This window comes from Brachycentrus maculatus, unplaced genomic scaffold, assembly GCF_059751285.1.
Source record: "Brachycentrus maculatus isolate JH-2025_06_01 unplaced genomic scaffold, ASM5975128v1 h1tg000472l, whole genome shotgun sequence".
NCBI classification, from domain to species: domain Eukaryota; kingdom Metazoa; phylum Arthropoda; class Insecta; order Trichoptera; family Brachycentridae; genus Brachycentrus; species Brachycentrus maculatus.
The window spans coordinates 323,406-335,000 of NW_028281219.1; the positions used below are offsets into that span (position 1 = coordinate 323,406).

At 30.3% G+C, this 11,595-nt stretch overlaps 1 protein-coding gene across 3 annotated transcripts in view; it reads left to right on the forward strand.

The window, feature by feature from the left end:
- The first annotated feature begins 4,450 nt into the window (after positions 1 to 4,450).
- Positions 4,451 to 11,595, forward strand: part of LOC148302219 (uncharacterized) — a 53,248-nt gene continuing 46,103 nt past the window's right edge. For 2 of the 3 annotated variants that reach the window (XM_088271979.1, XM_088271981.1), the window contains exons 1-2: positions 4,451 to 4,810; positions 8,849 to 9,053. The gene's annotated coding sequence lies outside the window, so the exon portion shown is untranslated. The remainder of the gene's footprint in view (positions 4,811 to 8,848; positions 9,054 to 11,595) is intronic. The other variant, XM_088271980.1, reaches the window with a different exon arrangement.

Here is an 11,595-nt window from a genome sequence, read left to right on the forward strand (position 1 = left end):
TCTATATATGAACCAATTTAGAAACCTTGTTCTTGTAAATGCCCAGACTTCCATATTTCATGTTTGATGAGATGTCAAAAAATAATATGAAAATAACTCCTGTAATTGGAGATAATCTAGATTTTGTGAACAAGTATTTGAACACACTCAAAATGTTGTAAAGTTCCTACTTATTTAAAGTTTTGTTGGAATTGTTTGGTATTGCATTTTGGTATTGTAAAGTCATGTATATATCTCAAAGATGAAATTTTATTTGCATTTAAGTAATGTTCGCCCTTGCATAGTTGGAGAATTGCAGTTTTTTTTAAAAATAGTTTCTTCTTTTATATTTAACATATAGACACATTTTTGGTAGTTTCTACTTTTATATTTAACATATAGACACATTTTTGGTAGTTTCTACTTTTATATTTAACATATAGACACATTTTTGGTAGTTTCTACTTTTATATTTAACATATAGACACATTTTTGGTAGTTTCTACTTTTATATTTAACATATCGACACATTTTTGGTATTTCAATATAGGCGAAGAAAAGTATGGAAGTCTGGGCATTTATGTTACAGAGTGTTAAGTAACGTGTACAAATCGTTTTTGTTATTTTATTATTTATGTTCCAGTCTTTTTAACCTTAATCCTTTGTCCCAAAATGAGAAATAGAAATTACTCATCCTGAATATTATATGCATATGGCTTATGTATGTATGATTTGAAAAAAAAAAATATATATATAATAATACAATAATAAAACCCTTATCCGCACCCCAATGGTGCATAGGGCACTGTGTCTTATAAACGCAGTGTTATCATGATCGTTTTACTTATGAAGGAAAGGTGATCAGCCCTCCGCTTCAGGTACCAGTCCATGGTAATATTGAATAAATATTACAGTGAAAAAATCACTTATATTTATTTTTACCCCCCTTGCGAATCGAACCCGGGACCTCCAGAACGGTAGCCGAGCGTGCTGACCATTACACTACGGAGGCGGACAAAAAAATAAAAATAAAAAATTAAAAAAATTAAATAAAATACAAAAAAAAAATAATCTCACACTACTCCATTTGAGTCGTTTTTTTATTATTCAATAGATGCTTCATAAAGTATTACTGAAATTGTTATTTTCAGACTGGCGATCTCATAACTTGTACAATGGAGTAAGGTACTGCAAAGGTCAATCATTGGAAAATATCGCCAAGAATAATGGGAAAAAAATCATTACTACTTTTAATTGGGTCACAGATTCAGGCCAAACTGTCTACGTAATTCTATCATTAAGGCTGAAGTCTCAAACAGCACATTCAAAACGCGATCGGCTGCGCTAGGGGACAAACGTGTTTCCGGGCATTTAAAAGTATAACTACGGAATCTGTTTTTTTTTTATTCATATATTTAAAAATATATTAACATTTGTTTAACTCCTAACCATTCAATACCTATTTTCTTTTCAAAATTATTATTTTACTTTTTAATCACTTTAAACGTTACCTGGATTTGAAAAAAATAATTTATGACTGATGGTATATTGGATTGTAAATGAAAAAAAAAACTTAAATTATATATGCATCGAATCTTCCCGAGGTGCCATTTGAATGATATTGTTTTCCAATAGTCCAAACTTTATAATGAAATTAAAAAATATATAAAAAATGTATCGCTGTGTGTGTTTTATTTACCTTTTCATTCGAAACTGAAAAATGAATGACCCTGTACATATTATTTTTTGACATCTCATCAAAGATGAAGAAGAATATGGAAGTCTGGGCATTTACGGGGCTTACGACCGTCATAGGCTGGTTTAAGTGATCACTTTACACACGTGTAACATTCACCAATTCTACCCATTAATGACAACCACACTACGCAAATTCTTGGAAGTTCTATATATATGAACCAATTTAGAAACCTTGTTCATGAATCACTAGAACTTCACTAGAGACATCTATTGGTGAGATGTAAAGAAGCTTTTTATTAAGCAGAAACTCTTATATTAGTATGTGAGATCCGAATCCTGGATTATAATCACACACATGAGAAACGCCAGAAAATACCATTTTCATTTTTATTATTAAGCTTATAATTTGACCAGATAATTTATTTACAACATTTTGAGTGTGTCCAAATACTTGTAATACATTTTGAGTGTGTCCAAATACCCTGTACATACATACATACATACATATATACGTATATTTATCTGTACAACATGTTAGGGGTTAAATGGTCGTGTCTTCTAGGTGTAATATGATTTCTTCAGCTTACTCGTAGACCCTCTACGCTCGCGACCAGTCGATGGGCCCGAGTTGCGCAGAAGACAAAAACTCACCCTCGGTGTTGCCTACTCAATGACAGAACATTGGCGATACGTCACTACGAGCATAATCAGGTGGATTTTTTAGAAATTATTCCATTAAAACAACGCGAAATATATACCAAGTCTATTTTAAGAATCCGTGGACATGGACATGTGGTGGAAAAATGATATACCTAAAATGGCACATGTGGTGTGTATCGTAAGTGCTCGTGTAAATTCGGAAAATGTCGGAAATTAAATCAATCAGATCCGTATTCGAATCAAAACACGCACTTTTTTTTATGTTATTCGCAAAAAATATTTCTACGACTTAAGAATTTTTATGGACATAAAGAAAATAAGCTTCTTTTATACAGGTTAAGAAAATAAAGTTGATTTTTATACAGGTTAAGAAAGTTTTTTTTTCATGTAGGTTTGATCCTAAAAAAATAATGCTGTCCATTATTAAATTATGTATATTTATTGCTAATGATTTGATAATTATGTTTTTTATTTGGGGAGAAAAAGATGGTTAAACATTACAAATTTATTACATCGTCAAATTAATTTTTTTTAAATAATCGGTTGAAAACAATATTTTATTTTTGATTTGCTTTGAAATTCTAAAGCAGGTTGTTTTTTATGTATTTAAATTACTGTTTCTGGATTCGAACCCACTCCGCCACTGTAAATAATAGTATGAAATTGAAATATAGTTGTTTATACTATATACTGATAGTAAGAACACAAATATTTTTCCTTTAAAAAAATCATTTTGTGAAGATTTTGCATCCCTTGAGGTAATATTTTTACGAAGGTGGCGCTATATTAATTATATAAAATCATTATCATTATTGTATCTTATTTTTAAAATATAAAGCTCTCACAGTATTTTTGGGTGTGTCTAAATTCTTGTTCACAAATCTAGATTTCTTCACTTGGGAGTTCATTTAGACATCTCAACGTAGATGAAGAGAAATATATAAGTCTGGTTATTTCCTTGATTCCGCCTCAGCAGTGTAATGGTAAGCATGCTCGCCTACCGTTCTGGAGGTCCCGGGTTCGATTCCCAGGGGGGTTTAATAAATATAAGTGATTTTTTCACTCTAACATTTATTCAATATTACACTGGACTGGTACCTGAAGTGGAGGGCTGATCACCTTTCCTTCATGTGTAATCGATCGAGATAACACTGCGTTTATATGAAGCAGTGCCCTATGCACCATTGGGGTGCGGTAAGGGATTTATTATTATTATTATTATTTCCTTGATTGAGGCGTCAATCATTGCTAGAATTGATAATGTTACGTGTGTAAAGTGATCACTTTACCAGCATAGTACAGGTCATAACCCGTGTAAATATCCAGAATTCCACATTTTTTCATCTTTGTTGAGATATCAAAATGTAAATATAAAGCTCTTGTTGTGAATCTGATACAAAATCCACTTATAAAGGACTTAATGACTAATTTTATTTCACAATATTTTTATTGTGTCCAAATACTTGTCCATAGGTCATAAACCCTGTATGGCATGTCTTCAATATTCTTCTTCACATACGTCATCATTAGAAACCTAACTGTCTATCAAACCTCATCCCTTAGTTTTTACCTCTACCTACTTCCCCAAACTCCCCTTTTCTTCTTTATTCTTATCAATGGGTATTTTTTTTTTAATGTTCAAGTACTATCTATCTTCCCCATGATTGCAGAAAGTTGTATAAGGTATCAAACATTTAGACCAATATCACTAGTCTGTTTTTAGTTGGTTGGAAGTATTGCTTTTTAGCAATAAGCCCGTCAGTATACATTTTTTGTATACATGAAGTTTAAATAAATAAATATTTTGAGATGTCAATAAAAACGTATTAATACTAATAACAGTTTTATTTTAAGATAGAAAAAAAATTGAAGTAATAACTGTAAAATTTCGACGTTTTATTAGCCATTTGCCAAATTACGGTTATGGATGTCATTTTAATGAACTGCGATTTCGCTTAAGTGTGCCAAGGCCCGGTTAAGATTTCGTAATATACAGTTGGCACCGAGTCAAGATTTTTTTCACCCGTTTTTCCGAACCGATCCGCACCTGCCAGGGGAGGCTGCACGATGCCGGCTCACCCCCACCCTCAGTATCACGGCGACCGCCGAAGTGCGAGCATCCTACCGCGCTATCGCTCACTTCTTACGTTTCCTTTTTACAACACAATAACCAGTGCAAAAGCTCTTTTTCCGTCGTCATAAAAGCCACGCCGGTACCTTTTTTCCCGGACGAGAAAATGCGGCGACTCGATCTTAATAATTTTCTTGATCCTTTAAACGTTTCCGGCTATCGCATAAATATAAATAAGTGTCCTTGTTTTCAAGCGTGATTTTCTCAGGTGTATTACATAAAATCGCGCGAATGTCTAGCTCCGCTGAAATGAAATGTGATTGAGAAATAAGTAACGATTTTTCATTATCCTCGAACGATTGGATAATCAGTACCTATTGTGAATCAACGTGTTTATATATGGTACCTATATTACAGTCGACTCAAAATTACAACACAGAATTAAGATTTGACTCGTATGAAGTATGAAAGATAAAGAGTTATCACAAGTACTTAATACTTAATACTTTAATACAAATATTTATTTATTTTATTTATTTATTTATTTGAACTTCATGTACAGAAAAGAAATATGTACATTGGCAGGCTTATTGCTAAAAAGCAATATCCTTCAATCAACCAAAAATAGACCAGTGATGTTGGTCAAAACGTTTGATACCATATATAGCTGTTTGTAGAGGGCTGCTAAAACATTAATTACAAATTACTGTTGTATTAATTAAACAACAATGTATTTTATTATATATTTATGAATAATTACAAATTGATGATAATAAGGAAGGCAAAGAAAAAGGAAGTTTAGGGAAGGAGGTAGAGGGAAATAGCTATGAGTTTGATGGACAGTTGAGATTCTAATATTAGATAGTAATGACTCAGAAGTTTCTTAAAATTATGTGCGATAATCATTTATATGATTGGTATTCAGTCGATTTACTATGTATCTACATATACATATGTTTACTACTTGTCATTTATGGTTTGTTCCTATAACTAGATTTTTATATATATATATATATATATATATATATATATATATATATATATATATATATATATATATATATATATATATATATATATATATATATATATATATATATATATATATATATATATATATATATATATATATATATATATATATATATATATATATATATATATATATATATATATATATATATATATATATATATTGATATATTCACATTCCAAGTCCATAAGTGGAAGGAATGAGAGAAATATAGAGAGAATATTTTCCATGTATAGGGTCCGCCATCTAAAGTTTTTTTTTTCAACTAGTGCTTATTTCGTGAATGGTAACACTTAGCTCATGTCTGATGTGACAGATAATTAGTTTTATCATTCCGCTGAGCGAATATGGTTGTGTATACGCTTGAACAACGCTGGGAAATATTGCGACATTACTTTGAAAATCATGGTAATGTTGCAGAATGTGTGCGAAAATTGCGTACGGTTTTTGGAAGAAGAGAAGCACCGTCAGCTCCGTATGTTCGTTATCTTGTGAAAAAAGTGAAAGAAACTGGCATCCTCATCGATAAACCAAAGCGTGAAAAGCCAAAAACAGTGCGTACACCCGAGAATATCGATGTTGTGGCAGAAAGTGTGCGTGAAGCGCCATCAACATCAATTCACCGTCGTTCTCAACAATTGAACATTTCGGAGACATCATTGAGACGAATTTTGCATAAAGACCTTGGTATGACGCCATACAAAGTCCAATTGGTTCAGGAGTTGAAGCCAACTGGCCATCCAATGCGTTTTCGCTTCACTGAGTGGGCCTGCGATCGACTTACAGAAGATGCCGATTTTGCCAAAAAAATCATCTTTTCGGATGAAGCTCATTTTGATCTTGGCGGGTATGTAAACAAGCAAAATTGTCGTATTTGGGGCACAAAAAACCCGCACGCATACATTGAAAAGCCGGTACACCCAAAACGAGTCACTGTTTGGTGCGGATTTTGGTCCAGAGGCATAATTGGGCCATTTTTCTTTGAAAATGAGCAAGGAGTGGCCGTTACAGTCAATGGCGATCGTTATCGGGCCATGTTGAACGGATTTTTGTTCACAAAAATTGAAGAGGAGGATATTGGCAACATTTGGTTTCAACAGGACGGCGCTACGTGCCACACAGCCAAAGCTACACTCGATGTTTTGCGCCCTGTTTTAGAAAAAAAAAAGTTATTTGGCGGACCCTTTATTATGTCTGTTCAATGGTCGAACGAAAGCAATTTTGATTTGTCATTATAATTTTTTTTATCCAATTATGTGAATGAAATTTTAAGCAAGTTAGTAAAAGAGTTAGTATTAGAGTAGACTAAATGTAGTCGAATTGCGATCTCTCATTATGCATTAAAACGGTGTGTGGTAGATGTTTGTATGTTGGAATAAGAAAACGATGTAAGGCACTATCGATAAAATTAAGGAAGGTGTGTTAAAATGGTTTGTAAATATAGTACGAATAAGTGAAAAAAGAGCAGCTTAACAAATTTATGAGGCAAATGTGGATAGGAATAGAAGTCAATAGATGAAAAACAATGAGTGAAATAAAGGAAGACCGAGGAAAACGTGACATGATCAAGTTTGTCAAATACTTGTAAGCTGTCAGTTCAGGAATCGGATTAATCGGCGGGTGTATAGGAAATGCATGAATGTGGAAGAGTCGAATAATGTTTGCAAAGACAAATTTGTAATAGGTTCAATACTATCAAATGTAATATTTGTATTATTTGTATGGGAATGTAGTAATAATGTCATAACTTGGATGATTATGTTTTTATAAATAATTTACATAATTTTATTTTTTCATAAAATTATTTTTATAGAAGTTGACGATAGTTTGTTTTGACCTAAGGTTTTTTTTCCTTAACAAATTATCATATATTTCTCCATCAATACTAGTCTCATTAGCACGTTCTTTCATATCGCTCACTCCTTTCAAGAACGTCATAAATCAAAAAACTTGATTTTTCAAGAGAACGTTTTTAAAGTTTAAAAATGAAATATAATGTTTTAAAAACAAAGAAATTAAAAAGCTTTATTGGTGGTTACCACAGGTAATTGGGTAGAGAATATCGTTTATGGTCTTTACTAGAAAGCTCTTAATACTGAAATAAAGAGCTAAATACTAGGATTTAAATACTATTCGAAAAAAATTCTTATCAACAAATTACTTAAGGATTTCCGTCCCCAGACATGGATTGTAAAATAAAAATCATCTGCCGCAATAAAAGAATTTTATACATTTTATTTATTGCAAAAATATTATTTCTTACATAATACTCTCAGAAAAAACAAACATCCATCATAAAAAGTTGAATGTGATTAGTTCATTCATGAACAGTACACGTAATGGAGGATTTACATAATGTAAACATATTCAGTAAACATATTGTATAATAAACCTAATTAAACACATGTTCTACGTGAATAACTGTTAAAAATCAGCACTGTTTTAATGAATCGTGTAATTACTGCTTGCGTGCCTGGTCAAAAATATACATAGCAATCAAGAAATAACTATTGTGTGACACGAACTGTGTGTAAAACTATAGTATTGTTTTTTAAATACATGCACACATTATATTTTTATCTTTTTTTTTGACATCTCAACATAGATGAAGAAGATTATGGAAGTCTGAGCATTTACGGGGCCTACAACCGTCATAGGCTGGTTTAAGTGATTACTTTACACACGTGCAACATTCATCAATTCTAGGCATGATTGAAAACAACACTCTTCAAATTCTTGAAAGTACATACTGTATATATACATATATATATATATATATATATATATATATAGATATATATATATATATATATATATATATATATATATATATATATATATATATATATATATATATATATATATATATATATATATATATATATATATATATATATATATATATATATATATATATATATATATATATATATATATATATATATATATATATATATCTGTATATAAGTATATAAATAGTTAAATTTTTAAAACATACTGCTTGAATCACTACAATTTCACTAGAGACATCTATTGGTGAGATGAAAGAAGTTTTTATTGAATAGAAACTCTATTTGTGAACAAGTATTTGGACGCACTCAAGTGGTATATATGATTATTAGTTAGATTTTTTTATATAATTTCCATATATTTTTACTTAATACAATCATATAGTTTTAGTTTCGCTGAGCTTTTCCTTAAAAGAGACTGAGCTCTTGTACTTGGAGAGGGACTTCTTTTTTTTTTGTTAGTTACATGTTATACATTTTCAAAAAATTACTAGGGAATATATATGTTTTGTAATAAAACAAATATTAATATATTTTTAAACAAATCTTAATATCTGTACTTTTTTCGATGAGTTTCAATCTATAAAATCATTATCATTTATAATTTAATCATTTTAGGCTTGCCAAAAAATACTACTAGAAAATCGTTAAAAATAATGTTACACAATAGTCGATAAATAAAGAGTGAAGTGCTGTTTGAATAAATGAAATAAAAACGGAAGTGAATTTGTATAAACTCATATTGAATAATGAAAAACAATTTCTTTAAGTATTTTCAAATGTACCGACTATATTTACGAAATTTGCAGCACCCGTGAAATAGGTAAGTTATATTTATAACTGTTTTATTTATTTTTCATAACATATTACTTACATAAGTTATATACTCGTACATATAATATTCCCGATGAGTAATTTCTATTTCTCATTTTGGGACATGGGATTAAGGTTAACAAGACTGGAACACAAATAACAAAGTTTAAAAAAAGTTTTTTTTTTAAATGACTAAAACTAATATTAATTTATGGCAAAATATAAAAACAAAAAACAGGTATAATAAATAGGCATAAGAAGCATATTTAAAAGAAATAAATCAGAAAAAAATAAGGTATGAAGCAAATTTAAAATAAACAAATGAGAAAATATAAAAAATGAGAAAATATAATAAATTAGAATATTTTATATTTTAGTTTTATTATTATTATTATTCATCAAAATATCAATCAACAATTTTTTTTTATGTAAATATCATCCATCCATGCCCGCCTCGCGTTTTTAGCTACCGTGCTAGAGGTCCCGGGTTCGATTCCCAGTTGGGGTGAAAATAAATATAAGTGATATTACACTGTAATATTTATTAAATATTACCCTGGACTGGTCCCTGAAGGGCAGGAGTGATCACTTTGCCTTCATATAATTAACGATCAAGATATCACTGCGTCAATTCGATGCAGTGCCCTATGCACCATTGGGTGTGGATAAGGGTCAGAAGAAGAAGAAATATCATATATAATTGAAACATAAATTTAAAAGTAATTAAGTACGTAAGGGTTGTCTTTTTTTTATAAAAAGAAAAAAATTAAACAAGTATACTCTGGGGAAAAAACTCCAATTAGAACTTACACCGCGCAAACAAGCGCTACCACATAATAAATAATTAAGTCGATTACTGTTTTTATGACTTTTTTTGTTTGTATCATTTAGACAGGATATTTTGTTTGTCCAACAACCGCTATTGTAAAAATTTATTTTATGTTGTTACGTATAATAATTTAACAAAAAAATGTGTATTATTCATATTCTACAATTAATACAATGAAATAACAACATTTTATTTTTTTATTTTATTTTATTCGACCAGTGACCAGGTTTCGTCATTACCGACATCATCAGACTGGTGGGAGGCTAGACGAAATTCTTTATTATACACACAACAAGGCAGGGGTTGAAAACAATGATATTATAATAATACACTTATTTAATTCATTTTGTCAGAAAAATTCATTCATCTTTAAAACAATATGTAAATATTATTTCGGTTCTTGAGATTTTGCTAAATAAAACATGGAGTCGCTATATTTTACACGTGCAGTCATGAAGTCTAGTAATGAAAAATATGAAACTGACGTATTTTTTTATGGCGCCTGTTTTTCCCATTCCAATAGTCCATGTAAAAGATCCGGCCCTGCCACTTTTATTGCGTTCATTAAAATATAATAACTTCCGAATCTCTTTTACCCCTATACGATTTCCGCTTTACCATATATTAACATCGTTATCTCATCAGATTTACATATATTACGTAATTCACACACATCGCCCCTCTCCTTACTATATACCGTAACCGATATTTTTGTGGAATTCGGAATAATCTAACCTGTTTTAAAGTACGATAAATTTTAAATGACTTCTTTCCTCTATATAAATCTCCCAGTCATTCACCGATTGGTTAAAAATTTTGTTATAATCTTGAATTTAAAAAAAATGTATGGGTTTTTTCAGCTGTGTAAGGTTAAAACATGATTTTACTCAAATGGCAGCGCCATATTTTGAACGTTATATAAACACATGCAATACTAAACGACACCCAGCGTACTTCTTGACAGCTGCTGTCACTTTTCATCAATAGGTGCGTGTTTTCATGAATCACAATATGTGACGCGTTTTAATCTGTGAAGGGTAAAAACATGTTTTTTTAACAGTTTTTTTTTACGTCAATACACATATACATATTTATAGTAAAAATGTATATTTAAATGTAAAAAATACATATTTTAGACATAACTACAAACCTGATACCTTGGAGCACAAACATACTTATTACAGTTACGGTTTTTTTTGCGATTCTGAATATTATTTTATAATTTTCAAAATTATATGTTGAAACAACTATATAAATCAACTGAAAAAAATACTGTTCCCAAATAAAATCACTTAACATTCCTGAAATATTTATTACCCAGTCCTGTAAATGTAATGGTATTTTTACCGATAGTAAAGTTATTCTGATATGATCATTGATCGCGTCACGTCAATTTGAGAATTATTTACCCATACACATTTCGGACACAAGGCATATTTACATTATACCTGATATTCTAATATTTGTTGAATAACATTCATCCAACATGAAAGCGTATAATTCCAATGATTATATTTGATTACAAAGGACACGGAAGTATGTAATTCAATACTGAAGAAATTTATTCGATTACCGTACATATTTTATACTGAAATATCAACCCCGTGGACAGTGTCGGATCTAATATAGGGGCTGTTTGAACAGAAGATAATGGCGAAAATGGGTGTGAGGCAATTTTTAAGCCAATTTCTAAGTACTTATTTATTTGTCAACCTCTGTAGTG